This window comes from Anser brachyrhynchus, assembly GCF_964034855.1.
Source record: "Anser brachyrhynchus genome assembly, contig: SCAFFOLD_95, whole genome shotgun sequence".
NCBI classification, from domain to species: Eukaryota; Metazoa; Chordata; class Aves; order Anseriformes; family Anatidae; genus Anser; species Anser brachyrhynchus.
Window position 1 is genome coordinate 405156 of NW_027663570.1, and position 14447 is coordinate 419602.

Consider the following 14447-nt stretch of genomic DNA (forward strand, 5'->3'; position numbering starts at 1 on the left):
GTGCAGTGAGTCCAGAGAGTGCGCTGGCACCACTGGGGATGCAGTGCAGTGAGTCCAGAGAGTGTACTGGCACCACTGGGGATGCAGTGCAGTGAGTCCAGAGAGTGCAGTGGCACCACTGGGGATGCAGTGCAGTGAGTCCAGACAGTGCACTGGCACCACTGGGGATGCAGTGCAGTGTGTCCAGAGAGTGCACTGGCACCACTGGGGATGCAGCGCAGTGACTCCAGAGAGTGCACTAGCACCACTGGGGATGCAGTGCAGTGAATCCAGTGAGTGCACTGGCACCACGGGGGATGCAGTGCAGTGAGTCCAGAGAGTGCACTGGCACCACTGGGGATGCACTGCAGTGAGCCCAGAGAGTGCACTGGCACCACTGGAGATGCAGTACTGTGAGTCCAGTGAATGCACTGGCACCACTGGGGATGCAGTGCAGTGAGTCCAGGGAGTGCACTGGCACCACTGGTGATGCAGTCCAGTGAGTCCAGAGAGTGCACTGGCACCACTGGGGATGCAGTGCAGTGAGTCCAGAGAGTGCACTGGCACCACTGGGGATGCACTGCAGTGAGTCCAGAGAGTGCACTGGCACCACTGGGGATGCAGTGCAGTGAGTCCAGAGAGTGCACTGGCACCACTGGGGATGCACTTCAGTGAGTCCAGAGACTTCCTAACCCAAGCAGCTGCTTCCGCCCTGGTCCTATTCTCTAGCATAACCAATGCCTGAGTCACCGGCCAATGAGACATCACACAAATAAACCACCCAACCTCCTGTCTACTACTGACAGCAGCAATCGCTATTAAACTGGGCCTAGTGCCATTTCACTTCTGATTCCCAGAAGTACTACAAGGATCGCCACTAATAACAGCCCTGCTACTCTCGACCCTCATAAAATTCCCCCCACTAACCCTGCTCCTACTAACATCCAAATCCCTCGACCCAGCTCTACTCACCGCCATGGCCCTAGCCTCAACAGCACTAGGAGGCTGAATTGGACTGAACCAAACACAAACACGCAAAATCCTAGCCTTCTCGTCCATCTCCCACTTAGGCTGAATCGCCATCATCCTAGTTTACAGCCCCAAATTGGCCTTACTTACCTTCTACCTATACACAATCATAACATCAGCCGTATTCCTAGCCCTTAACAAAATCAAAGCCCTTAACCTATCCATGATCACAACCTCATGAACAAAAACCCCAGTGCTAAACGCCACCCTAATACTAGTACTTTTATCCCTAGCAGGCCTCCCCCCATTAACAGGCTTTATACCAAAGTGACTTATCATCCAAGAACTAACTAAACAGGAAATAACACCAGCAGCCATGGCAATTGCCATGCTATCACTGCTCAGCCTCTTCTTCTACCTACGCCTCGCATACCACTCAACAATTACCCTTCCCTCCAACTCCTCTAACCACATAAAACAATGATACACTAGCAAAGCCCCAAGCACACCTACTGCGGTCCTTGCCTCACTATCAATCCTCTTACTTCCCCTGTCCCCAATAATACATGCCATTGTCTAGAAACTTAGGATAACACCCCAAACCGAAGGCCTTCAAAGCCTTAAATAAGAGTTAAACCCTCTTAGTTTCTGCACATTAAGACTTACAGAATATTAACCTGTATCTTCTGAATGCAAGTCAGACGCTTTAATTAAGCTAAAGCCTCCCTAGACAGATGGGCTTCGATCCCACAAAACTCTAGTTAACAGCTAAATGCCTAAACCAATTGGCTTCTGCCTACAAAGACCCTGACGCACCCTAGTGCGCATCGATGAGCTTGCAACTCAACATGAATTTCACTACAGAGCCGATAAGAAGAGGAATTAAACCTCTGTAAAAAGGACTACAGCCTAACGCTTCAACACTCAGCCATCTTACCCGTCACCTTCATCAACCGATGACTATTTTCCACTAACCATAAGGATATTGGCACCCTGTACCTCATCTTCGGGGCATGAGCAGGAATAGTCGGCACCGCACTCAGCCTATTAATCCGCGCAGAACTAGGACAACCAGGAACTCTCCTAGGCGACGACCAAATTTACAATGTAATCGTTACCGCTCACGCCTTTGTAATAAGCTTCTTTATAGTCATACCCATCATGATTGGAGGATTCGGCAACTGATTAGTCCCCCTCATAATCGGTGCCCCCGACATAGCATTCCCGCGAATAAACAACATAAGCTTTTGACTCCTCCCCCCATCATTCCTCCTCCTACTAGCCCCATCCACTGTAGAAGCTGGCGCCGGCACAGGCTGAACTGTCTACCCTCCCCTAGCAGGTAACCTTGCCCGCGCCGGAGCTTCAGTAGACCTGGCTATCTTCTCACTCCACTTAGCCGGTATCTCCTCCATCCTTGGGGCCATCAACTTTATCACCACAGCCATCAACATAAAACCCCCCGCACTCTCACAATACCAAACCCCACTATTTGTCTGATCCGTACTAATTACCGCCATCCTACTCCTTCTATCACTCCCCGTACTCGCCGCCGGTATTACAATATTACTAACTGATCGAAACCTAAACACCACATTCTTCGACCCCGCTGGAGGAGGAGACCCAATCCTGTACCAACACCTATTCTGATTCTTCGGACACCCAGAAGTCTATATTCTGATCCTACCGGGGTTCGGAATCATCTCACACGTAGTCACGTACTACTCAGGCAAAAAGGAGCCCTTCGGCTACATGGGAATAGTCTGAGCCATACTATCCATCGGCTTCCTAGGATTCATCGTCTGAGCTCACCACATGTTTACAGTAGGAATAGACGTTGATACCCGAGCCTACTTTACATCAGCCACTATAATCATTGCCATCCCTACCGGAATCAAAGTATTTAGCTGACTAGCCACCCTGCACGGAGGAACAATCAAATGAGACCCCCCCAATACTATGAGCTCTAGGATTTATCTTCCTATTTACCATCGGAGGATTAACAGGAATCGTTCTTGCAAACTCTTCCCTAGACATCGCCCTGCACGACACGTACTACGTAGTTGCCCACTTCCACTACGTCCTATCCATAGGCGCCGTCTTTGCCATTCTAGCAGGATTTACTCACTGATTCCCACTACTCACTGGGTTTACCCTACACCAAACATGAGCAAAAGCCCACTTCGGGGTAATATTTACAGGAGTAAACCTAACGTTCTTCCCCCAGCACTTCCTAGGCCTAGCAGGAATACCCCGACGATACTCGGACTATCCCGACGCCTACACACTATGAAACACCATTTCCTCCATCGGCTCCCTAATCTCAATAGTAGCCGTAATCATACTAATATTCATCATCTGAGAAGCCTTTTCGGCCAAACGAAAAGTCCTACAACCAGAACTAACTACCACAAACGTTGAATGAATCCACGGCTGCCCTCCCCCATACCATACTTTCGAGGAACCGGCCTTCGTCCAAGTACAAGAAAGGAAGGAATCGAACCCTCACATGCTGGTTTCAAGCCAACTGCATTCACCGCTCATGCTTCTTTCTTATGAGACGTTAGTAAACCAATTACATAGCCTTGTCAAGACTAAATCACAGGTAAAAATCCTGTACATCTCATGTGGCCAACCACTCCCAACTAGGATTCCAAGACGCCTCATCACCCATCATAGAAGAACTCGTTGAATTCCACGACCACGCCCTAATCGTTGCCCTAGCTATCTGCAGCCTAGTTCTCTACCTTTTAGCCCACATACTAACAGAAAAACTCTCGTCCAATGCTGTAGACGCCCAAGAAGTAGAGCTGATCTGGACAATCCTACCTGCTATCGTCCTGGTACTCCTCGCCCTCCCATCCCTACAAATCCTCTACATAATGGACGAAATCGATGAACCAGACCTCACCCTAAAAGCCATCGGCCACCAATGATACTGAAGCTACGAATACACAGACTTCAAAGACCTATCATTCGACTCCTACATAGTGCCCACCCCAGACTTACCCAACGGCCACTTCCGACTGCTAGAAGTTGACCACCGCGTAGTTATCCCAATAGAATCCCCCATCCGCGTAATCATTACTGCAGGAGACGTACTCCACTCCTGAGCAGTCCCAACGCTCGGAGTTAAAACAGACGCAATCCCAGGCCGACTAAACCAAACTTCATTCATTACCACCCGGCCTGGGATTTTTTACGGACAATGCTCAGAAATTTGCGGGGCTAATCACAGCTACATACCCATTGTAGTAGAATCAACCCCACTCCCACATTTCGAGGCCTGATCGTCCCTTCTATCATCATCCTAATCATTAAGAAGCTATGCAACAGCACTAGCCTTTTAAGCTAGCCAAAGAGGGACTTCCCCCTCCTTAATGATATGCCACAGCTTAACCCCGCACCATGATTTTCAATCATAATTATAACCTGATTAACCCTAGCACTCCTCATCCAACCAAAACTACTAGCCTTCACCACAACCAACCCCCCATCAAATAAGACCTCCCTCACTACCAAACCCACACCATGATCCTGACCATGAACCTAAGCTTCTTTGACCAATTTTCCAGCCCCAATCTATTCGGCATCCCCTTAATCCTACTATCCCTACTCTTCCCAGCCCTACTATTCCCGTCCCCAAACAACCGATGAATCAACAACCGCCTTTCTACTATCCAAACATGACTCCTTCACCTAATCACAAAACAACTAATAGTCCCACTCAACAAAAATGGCCACAAATGAGCCATAATATTTACATCTCTAATAATCATACTTCCTACAATCAACCTTCTAGGCCTCCTTCCATATACATTCACCCCAACCACCCAACTATCTATGAACATAGCCCTAGCCTTCCCACTATGGCTCGCCACACTACTAACAGGCCTACGAAACCAACCATCAGCCTCTTTAGCCCACCTATTACCCGAAGGTACCCCTACACCCCTAATCCCCGCACTAATCCTGATCGAAACAACCAGCCTACTAATCCGCCCCCTAGCCCTCGGAGTCCGCCTTACAGCCAACCTTACAGCAGGACACTTACTCATCCAACTCATCTCTACAGCCTCCATTGCATTAATACCCACCCTTCCTGCAGTATCCATCCTAACAATAATCATCCTACTACTCCTAACCATCCTAGAAGTAGCAGTAGCCATAATCCAGGCCTACGTCTTCGTGCTCCTTCTAAGCCTATACTTACAAGAAAACATCTAATGGCACACCAAGCACACTCATACCACATAGTTGACCCAAGCCCTTGACCAATCTTCGGGGCAGCCGCCGCCCTACTCACAACCTCAGGATTAATCATGTGATTCCACTACAACTCATCCATACTACTAACCCTAGGCCTCATCTCAATACTCCTAGTAATACTCCAATGATGACGAGACATTGTACGAGAAAGCACCTTCCAAGGCCATCACACTCCCACAGTCCAAAAAGGCCTACGATACGGCATAATCCTTTTCATCACATCCGAAGCATTCTTCTTCTTAGGGTTCTTCTGAGCGTTCTTCCACTCGAGCCTGGCCCCAACCCCAGAACTAGGAGGCCAATGACCCCCAACAGGAATCAAACCACTCAACCCGATAGAAGTCCCCCTACTAAACACAGCCATCCTACTAGCCTCAGGCGTTACCGTAACGTGAGCCCATCACAGCATCACAGAAGGAAACCGAAAACACACCATCCACGCCCTAACCCTAACGATCCTCCTGGGATTCTACTTCACAGCCCTACAAGCAATAGAATACCACGAAGCCCCATTCTCAATCGCCGATAGCGTCTACGGATCTACCTTCTTCGTTGCCACTGGATTCCACGGACTCCACGTAATCATCGGATCCTCCTTCCTGACCGTCTGCCTCTTCCGACTGATCAAGTTCCACTTTACCTCAGACCACCACTTCGGATTCGAGGCAGCAGCCTGATACTGACACTTCGTAGACGTCATCTGACTATTCCTCTACATAACCATCTACTGATGAGGATCTTGCTCTTCTAGTATATTAATTACAATTGACTTCCAATCTCTGGAATCTGGTATAAACCCAGAGGAGAGCAATGAACGCACTCATGTTCATATTCGCCCTATCATCAATCCTAAGCGCCGCCCTAACCGCATTAAACTTCTGACTCGCCCAAATAAACCCCGACTCAGAGAAACTCTCACCGTACGAATGTGGATTCGACCCACTTGGATCTGCTCGATTACCATTCTCAGTCCGATTCTTCCTCAGTAGCCATCCTGTTCGTCCTATTCGACCTAGAAATCGCCCTCCTACTCCCCCTGCCATGAGCCGTCCAACTCCAATCCCCCCTAATGACCCTCACCTGAACTGTAGTGATCCTCCTTCTCCTAACACTCGGACTGGCCTACGAGTGAATTCAAGGGGGCCTAGAATGAGCAGAATAACAGAAAGTTAGTCTAACCAAAAAGATAGCTGGTTTCGACCCAGCAGATTACAGCCAACCCTGTAACTTTCTTATGTCGCCCCTACATTTAAGCTTCTACTCAGCCTTCATTTTCAGCGGACTAGGACTAGCCTTCCACCGAACCCACCTAGTATCCGCCCTACTATGCCTTGAAAGCATAATATTATCGATATTCGTAGGCCTATCAATATGATCCATCGAAAACCAAGTCTCCTCATTCACCATGGTACCAATTCTCATGCTAACCTTCTCAGCGTGTGAGGCGGGCACAGGCCTGGCCATCCTAGTAGCCTCCACCCGCACACATGGCTCCGACCATCTACACAACCTAAACCTCCTGCAATGCTAAAAATCATCCTACCCACAATCATACTTCTTCCAACAGCCCTGCTGTCTCCACCAAAATTTCTATGGACTAACACCACCTTATACAGCCTCCTAATCGCTGCCCTAAGCCTACAGTGATTAATCCCAACCTACTACCCCTACAAATTTTTATCCAACTGAACAGGAATTGACCAAATCTCATCCCCCCTCCTAGTACTATCCTGCTGACTACTCCCACTCATAATCATAGCAAGCCAAAACCACCTGCAACAAGAACCCCTACAACGCAAACGAATCTTTATCTCAACCTTAGTCGCAGTCCAGCCATTCATCCTACTAGCCTTTTCCACCACAGAACTAGCACTATTTTACATCTCATTTGAAGCAACCCTCATTCCCACCCTAATCTTAATCACCCGATGGGGGAACCAACCAGAACGCCTAAGCGCTGGCATCTACCTGCTATTCTACACGCCAGTAAGCTCTCTACCCCTGCTAATCACAATCATACACCTATACGTGAAAATTGGCACCCTGCACCTGCCAACCCTACAACTAACCCACCCAACCCTATCCACCTCATGGACAGGAATACTATCAGGTCTAGCACTGCTCGTAGCATTCATAGTAAAAGCCCCACTATACGGCCTACACCTCTGACTGCCAAAAGCCCACGTAGAAGCACCCATCGCAGGCTCAATACTCCTCGCCGCCCTACTACTAAAGCTAGGAGGATACGGAATTATACGAGTCACTCTATTTATGGGCCCACTGTCCAACCTCCTGCACTACCCCTTCCTAACCCTGGCCCTATGAGGCGCCCTAATGACTAGCTCAATCTGCCTACGACAGACAGACCTAAAATCACTAATCGCTTATTCATCCGTTAGCCACATAGGCCTAGTTATCGCCGCAGGAATAATCCAAACCCACTGATCATTCTCAGGGGCAATGATCCTAATAATTTCCCATGGACTAACTTCCTCCATACTATTCTGCCTAGCCAACACAAACTATGAACGTACGCACAGCCGAATTCTACTACTCACACGAGGCCTACAACCTCTCCTACCACTCATAGCTACCTGATGATTGCTGGCCAATCTAACAAACATAGCCTTACCCCCAACAACAAACCTCATAGCAGAGCTAACCATTATAATCACCTTATTCAACTGATCTGCCTTCACGATCATCCTAACAGGAATCGCAACCCTACTAACCGCCTCCTACACCTTATTCATACTACTAATGACCCAACGAGGCTCAATCCCCTCCCACATCACATCTATGCAAAACTCAACCACGCGAGAACACCTGCTCATAACACTCCACATTATCCCAATATTCCTCCTAATCCTCAAACCCGAACTGATCTCCGGAATCCCCTCATGCAAGTATAGTTTAAACCAAACATTAGACTGTGATTCTAAGAATAGAAGTTCAAACCTTCTTACCTGCCGAGGGGAGGGTTTAACCAACAAGAGCTGCTAACTCTTACATCTGAGCCTAAAACCTCAGCCCCCTTACTTTTAAAGGATAACAGCAATCCACTGGTCTTAGGAACCACCCATCTTGGTGCAAATCCAAGTAAAAGGAGTGAACCCCACACTACTAATCAACTCCCTCACACTACTCACGCTGACAATCCTCCTAACCCCAATCATCCTGCCATTTCTATTTAAAAACTTTAAAAACACCCCACAAGCCACCACCCGCGCTGTTAAAACCGCATTCCTAATTAGCCTAGCCCCTACAACCGCATTCATCTACTCGGGAGTAGAATCTGTCACCTGCCACTGGGAGTGAAAATTCATTATAAACTTTAAAATCCCCCTGAGCCTAAAAATAGACCAATACTCAATAACATTTCTTCCAATCGCCCTATTTGTAACATGATCAATCCTACAATTCGCCATATGATACATGGCCTCAGAGCCATACGTAACAAAATTTTTCACCTACCTACTGACATTCCTAGTCGCCATACTCCTCCTAACAACCGCAAACAACATATTCCTCCTATTCGTAGGCTGGGAAGGAGTAGGAATCATGTCCTTCCTTCTCATCGGCTGATGACAAGGCCGAGCAGATGCCAACACCGCCGCCCTACAAGCCGTAATCTACAATCGAATCGGAGACATCGGACTGATCCTGAGCATAGCATGACTAGCTTCAACATTCAACACCTGAGAGATCCAACAAGCCGTACACCCCCACCAAACCCCAATCCTCCCCCTCATAGGATTAATCCTCGCAGCCGCAGGAAAATCCGCCCAATTTGGACTCCACCCATGACTGCCCGCAGCAATAGAAGGCCCCACCCCAGTATCAGCCCTACTGCACTCCAGTACCATAGTAGTAGCTGGAATCTTCCTGCTCATCCGCATGCACCCCCTGCTAGCCACCAACCACACAGCCCTAACTGCCTGCCTATGCCTAGGTGCTCTATCAACCCTATTCACTGCCACATGCGCCCTAACCCAAAATGACATCAAAAAAATCATTGCTTTCTCAACATCCAGCCAACTAGGACTAATAATAGTCACTATCGGACTAAACCTCCCACAACTAGCCTTCCTACACATCTCAACCCATGCCTTCTTTAAAGCCATACTATTCCTATGCTCAGGGTCTATCATCCACAACCTAAACGGAGAACAAGACATCCGAAAGATAGGAGGCCTACAGAAAATACTCCCAGTCACTACTTCCTGCCTAACCATCGGAAACCTGGCGCTGATAGGAACCCCATTCCTAGCCGGATTCTACTCAAAAGACCTCATCATCGAAAGCTTAAACACATCATACCTAAATACTTGAGCCCTACTCCTAACCCTTATAGCCACAGCATTCACCGCAACCTACAGCATCCGCATAACCATCCTAGTCCAAGCTGGACAAACCCGAATCCCCCCAATAGTATCAATAAACGAAAACAACCCACTAATCACCGCCCCCCCTAACCCGACTCGCCCTAGGCAGCATTACAGCAGGAATAATCATTACCTCTTTCATCACACCAACCAAAACCCCCCCAATAACCATACCCCTTATCACCAAAACCGCTGCCATCCTCATAACAATCCTAGGAATCATCCTAGCCCTAGAACTATCGAACATAACACACACCCTCACTCACCCCAAACCAAACCCCCTCATAAACTTCTCCTCTGCATTAGGGTACTTCAACCCCCTAGTACACCGATTCTTCTCCAAAAACCTACTAGAAAAGGGACAAAACATTGCCCTACACTTGATCGACCTCTCCTGACTCAAAAAAATAGGGCCAGAGGGCCTTGCTGAACTACAAGTAGCCGCAAGCAAAGCCGCAACCTCAATACACACAGGGCTAATTAAGGCCTACCTAGGATCCTTCGCCCTCTCCATCCTGGTAATAATCCTAATAACACACAGACTCACTAATGGCCCCTAACATCCGCAAATCCCATCCCCTACTAAAAATAATCAACAACTCCCTAATCGACCTACCCGCCCCCTCCAACATCTCTGCCTGATGAAACTTCGGCTCCCTTCTAGCCATCTGCTTAGCCACACAAATCCTAACAGGCCTGCTACTAGCCATACACTACACCGCAGACACTTCACTCGCCTTCTCCTCAGTAGCTCACACATGCCGAGACGTCCAGTACGGATGGCTCATCCGCAACCTCCACGCCAACGGTGCTTCGCTCTTCTTTATCTGCATCTACTTACACATCGGACGAGGCCTCTACTACGGCTCCTACCTATACAAAGAAACCTGAAACACAGGAGTAATCCTCCTACTCACCCTAATAGCAACTGCCTTCATAGGGTATGTCCTCCCATGAGGACAAATGTCATTCTGAGGGGCCACCGTAATCACCAACCTATTCTCAGCCATCCCGTACATTGGGCAAACTCTAGTAGAATGAGCCTGAGGAGGATTCTCAGTAGACAATCCAACCTTAACCCGATTCTTCGCCATCCACTTCCTACTGCCCTTCCTAATTGCAGGAATCACCCTAGTCCACCTAACCTTCCTACACGAATCAGGCTCAAATAACCCACTAGGAATCGTATCAGACTGCGACAAAATCCCATTCCACCCATACTTCTCCATTAAAGACAGCTTAGGGCTTACCCTAATAATCACCCCTCTAATAGCACTAGCCCTATTTTCACCGAACCTCCAGGTTCTTGGAATCCTAGTTGGGAGTGGTTGGCCACATGAGATGTACAGGATTTTTACCTGTGATTTAGTCTTGACAAGGCTATGTAATTGGTTTACTAACGTCTCATAAGAAAGAAGCATGAGCGGTTAATGCAGTTGGCTTGAAACCCATCCCCAGTGGTGCCAGTGCACTCTCTGAACTCACTGCAGTGCATCCCCAGTGGTGCCAGTGCACTCTCTGCACTCACTGCACTGCAACCCCAGTGGTGCCAGTGCGCTCTCTGGAGTCACAGCACTGCATCCCCAGTGGTGCCAGCGCACTCTCTGGACTCACTGTACTGCATCCCCAGTGGTGCCAGTGCAATCTATGGACTCACTGCAGAGCATCCCCAGTGGTGCCAGTGCACTCTGTGGACTCACTGTAGTGCATCCCCAGTGGTGCCAGTGCTCTCTCTGGACTCACTGCACTGCATCCCCAGTGGTGCCAGTGCACTCTCTGGACTCACTGAGGTGCATCCCCAGTGGTGCCAGTGCACTCTCTGGACTCACTGCACTGCATCCCCAGTGGTGCCAGTGCACTCTCTGGAGTCACTGAAGTGCATTCTCAGTGGTGCCAGTGCACTCTCTGGACTCACTGCACTGCATCCCCAGTGGTGCCAGTGCACTCTCTGGACTCATTGTACTGCATCCCCACTGGTCCAGTGCACTCTCTGGACTCACTGCACTGCATCCCCAGTGGTGCCAGTGCACTCTCTGGACTCACTGCAGTGCATCCCCAGTGGTGCCAGTGCGCTCTCTGGAGTCACAGCACTGCATCCCCAGTGGTGCCAGTGCACTCTCTGGAGTCACAGCACTGCATACCCAGTGGTGCCAGTGCAATCTCTGGACTCACTGCACTGCATCCCCAGTGGTGCCAGTGCACTCACTGGACAGACTGCACTGCATCCCCAGTGGTGCCAGTGCAATCTCTGGACTCACTGCAGTGCATCCCCAGTGGTGCCAGTGCACTCACTGGACACACTGTACTGCATCACATGTGGTGCCAGTGCACTCTCAGCACTCACTGCACAGCATCCCCAGTGGTGCCAGTGCACTCTCTGGACTCACTGGACTGCATCCCCAGTGGTGCCAGAGCACTCTCTGGACTCACTGCACTGCATTCCCAGTGGTGCCAGTGAAGTCTCTGGACTCACTGCACTGCATCCCCAGTGGTGCCAGTGCACTCTCTGGACTCACTGCACTGCATCCCCAGTGGTGCCAGTGCACTCTCTGGACTCACTGCACTGTATCCCCAGTGGTGCCAGTGCACTCTCTGGACTCACTGCACTGCATCCCGAGTGGTGCCAGTGAAGTCTTTGGACTCACTGCACTGCATCCCCAGTGGTGCCAGTGCACTCTCTGGACTCACTGCACTGTATCCCCAGTGGTGCCAGTGCAATCTCTGGACTCACTGTAGTGCATCCACAGTGGTGCCAGTGCACTCTCTGGACTCACTGCAGTGCATCCCCAGTGGTGCCAGTGCACTCTCTGGACTCACTGTACTGCATCCCCAGTGGTCCAGTGCACTCTGTGGACTCACTGTACTGCATCCCCAGTGGTGCCAGTGCAATCTCTGGACTCACTGCAGTACATCCCCAGTGGTGCCAGTGCACTCTCTGGACTCACTGCACTGCATCCCCAGTGGTGCCAGTGCACTCTCTGGACTCACTGCAGTGCATCCCCAGTGGTGCCAGTGCACTCTCTGGACTCACTGCACTGCATCCCCAGTGGTGCCAGTGCACTCTCTGCACTCACTGCACTGCATCCCCAGTGGTGCCAGTGCACTCTCTGCACTCACTGCACTGCATTAACAGTGGTGCCAGAGCACTCTCTGGACTCACTGCACTGCATCCCCAGTGGTGCCAGTGCACTCTCTGGACTCACTGTACTGCATCCCCAGTGGTGCCAGTGCACTCTGTGGACTCACTGTACTGCATCCCCAGTGGTGCCAGTGCAATCTCTGGACTCACTGCAGTACATCCCCAGTGGTGCCAGTGCACTCTCTGGACTCACTGCACTGCATCCCCAGTGGTGCCAGTGCACTCTCTGGACTCACTGCACTGCATCCCCAGTGGTGCCAGTGCACTCTCTGGACTCACAGCACTGCATCCCTAGTAGTGCCAGTGCACTCTCTGGACTCACTGAAGTGCATCCCCAGTGGTGCCAGTGCACTCTCTGGACTCACTGCAGTGCATCCCCAGTGGTGCCAGTGCACTCTCTGCACTCACTTCACTGCATCCCCAGTGGTGCCAGTGCACTCTCTGGACTCACTGCACTGCATCCCCAGTGGTGCCAGTGCACTCTCTGGACTCACTGCACTGCATCCCCAGTGGTGCCAGTGCACTCTCTGGACTCACTGTACTGCATCCCCAGTGGTGCCAGTGCACTCTCTGGACTCACTGCAGTGCATCCCCAGTGGTGACAGTGCACTGTCTGGACTCACTGCACTGCATCCCCAGTGGTGCCAGTGCACTCTCTGGACTCATTGCAGTGCATCCCCAGTGGTGCCAGTGCACTCTCTGGACTCACTGCAGTGCATCCCCAGTGGTGCCAGTGCACTCTCTGCACTCACTGCAGGGCATCCACAGTGGTGCCAGTGCACTCTCTGGACTCACTGTACTGCAACCCCAGTGGTGCCAGTGCACTCACTGGACTGACTGCACTGCATCCCCAGTGGTGCCAGTGTACTCACTGGACTGACTGCACTGCATCTCCAGTGGTGCCAGTGCGCTCTCCGGAGTCACAGCACTGCATCCCCAGTGGTGCCAGTGCACTCACTGGACACACTGTACTGCATCACAGGTGGTGCCAGTGCACTCTCTGGACTCACTGCACAGCATCCCCAGTGGTGCCAGTGCATTCACTGGACTCACTGGACTGCATCACCAGTGGTGCCAGAGCACTCTCTGGACTCACTGCACTGCATCCCCAGTGGTGCCAGTGCACTCTCTGGACTCACTGCACTGCATCCCCAGTGGTGCCAGTGCACTCTCTGGACTCACTGCACTGCATCCCCAGTGGTGCCAGTGCACTCTCTGGACTCACTGCACTCTATCCCCAGTGGTGCCAGTGCACTCTCTGGACTCACTGCACTGCATCCCGAGTGGTGCCAGTGCACTCTCTGGACTCACTGCACTGCATCCCCAGTGGTTCCAGTGCACTCTCTGGACTCACTGCACTGTATCCCCAGTGGTGCCAGTGCAATCTCTGGACTCACTGTAGTGCATCCCCAGTGGTGCCAGTGCACTCTCTGGACTCACTGCAGTGCATCCCCAGTGGTGCCAGTGCACTCTCTGGACTCACTGTACTGCATCCCCAGTGGTGCCAGTGCACTCTGTGGACTCACTGTACTGCATCCCCAGTGGTGCCAGTGCACTCTGTGGACTCACTGCAGTGCATCACCAGTGGTGCCAGTGCACTCTCTGGACTCACTGCAGTGCATCCCCAGTGGTGCCAGTGCACTCTCTGGACTCACTGCAGTGCATCCCCAGTGGTGCCAGTGCACTCTCTGGAGTCACAGCACTGC

General features: G+C 50.7%; 1 long non-coding RNA gene across 1 annotated transcript in view; it reads right to left on the reverse strand.

The window, feature by feature from the left end:
- Positions 1 to 4495: 4495 nt before the first annotated feature.
- Positions 4496 to 14447, reverse strand: part of LOC308187252 — a 99625-nt gene continuing 89673 nt past the window's right edge. The window contains exon 2 of the long non-coding RNA XR_013944550.1: positions 4496 to 4544. This is a non-coding gene — a long non-coding RNA (uncharacterized lncRNA). The remainder of the gene's footprint in view (positions 4545 to 14447) is intronic.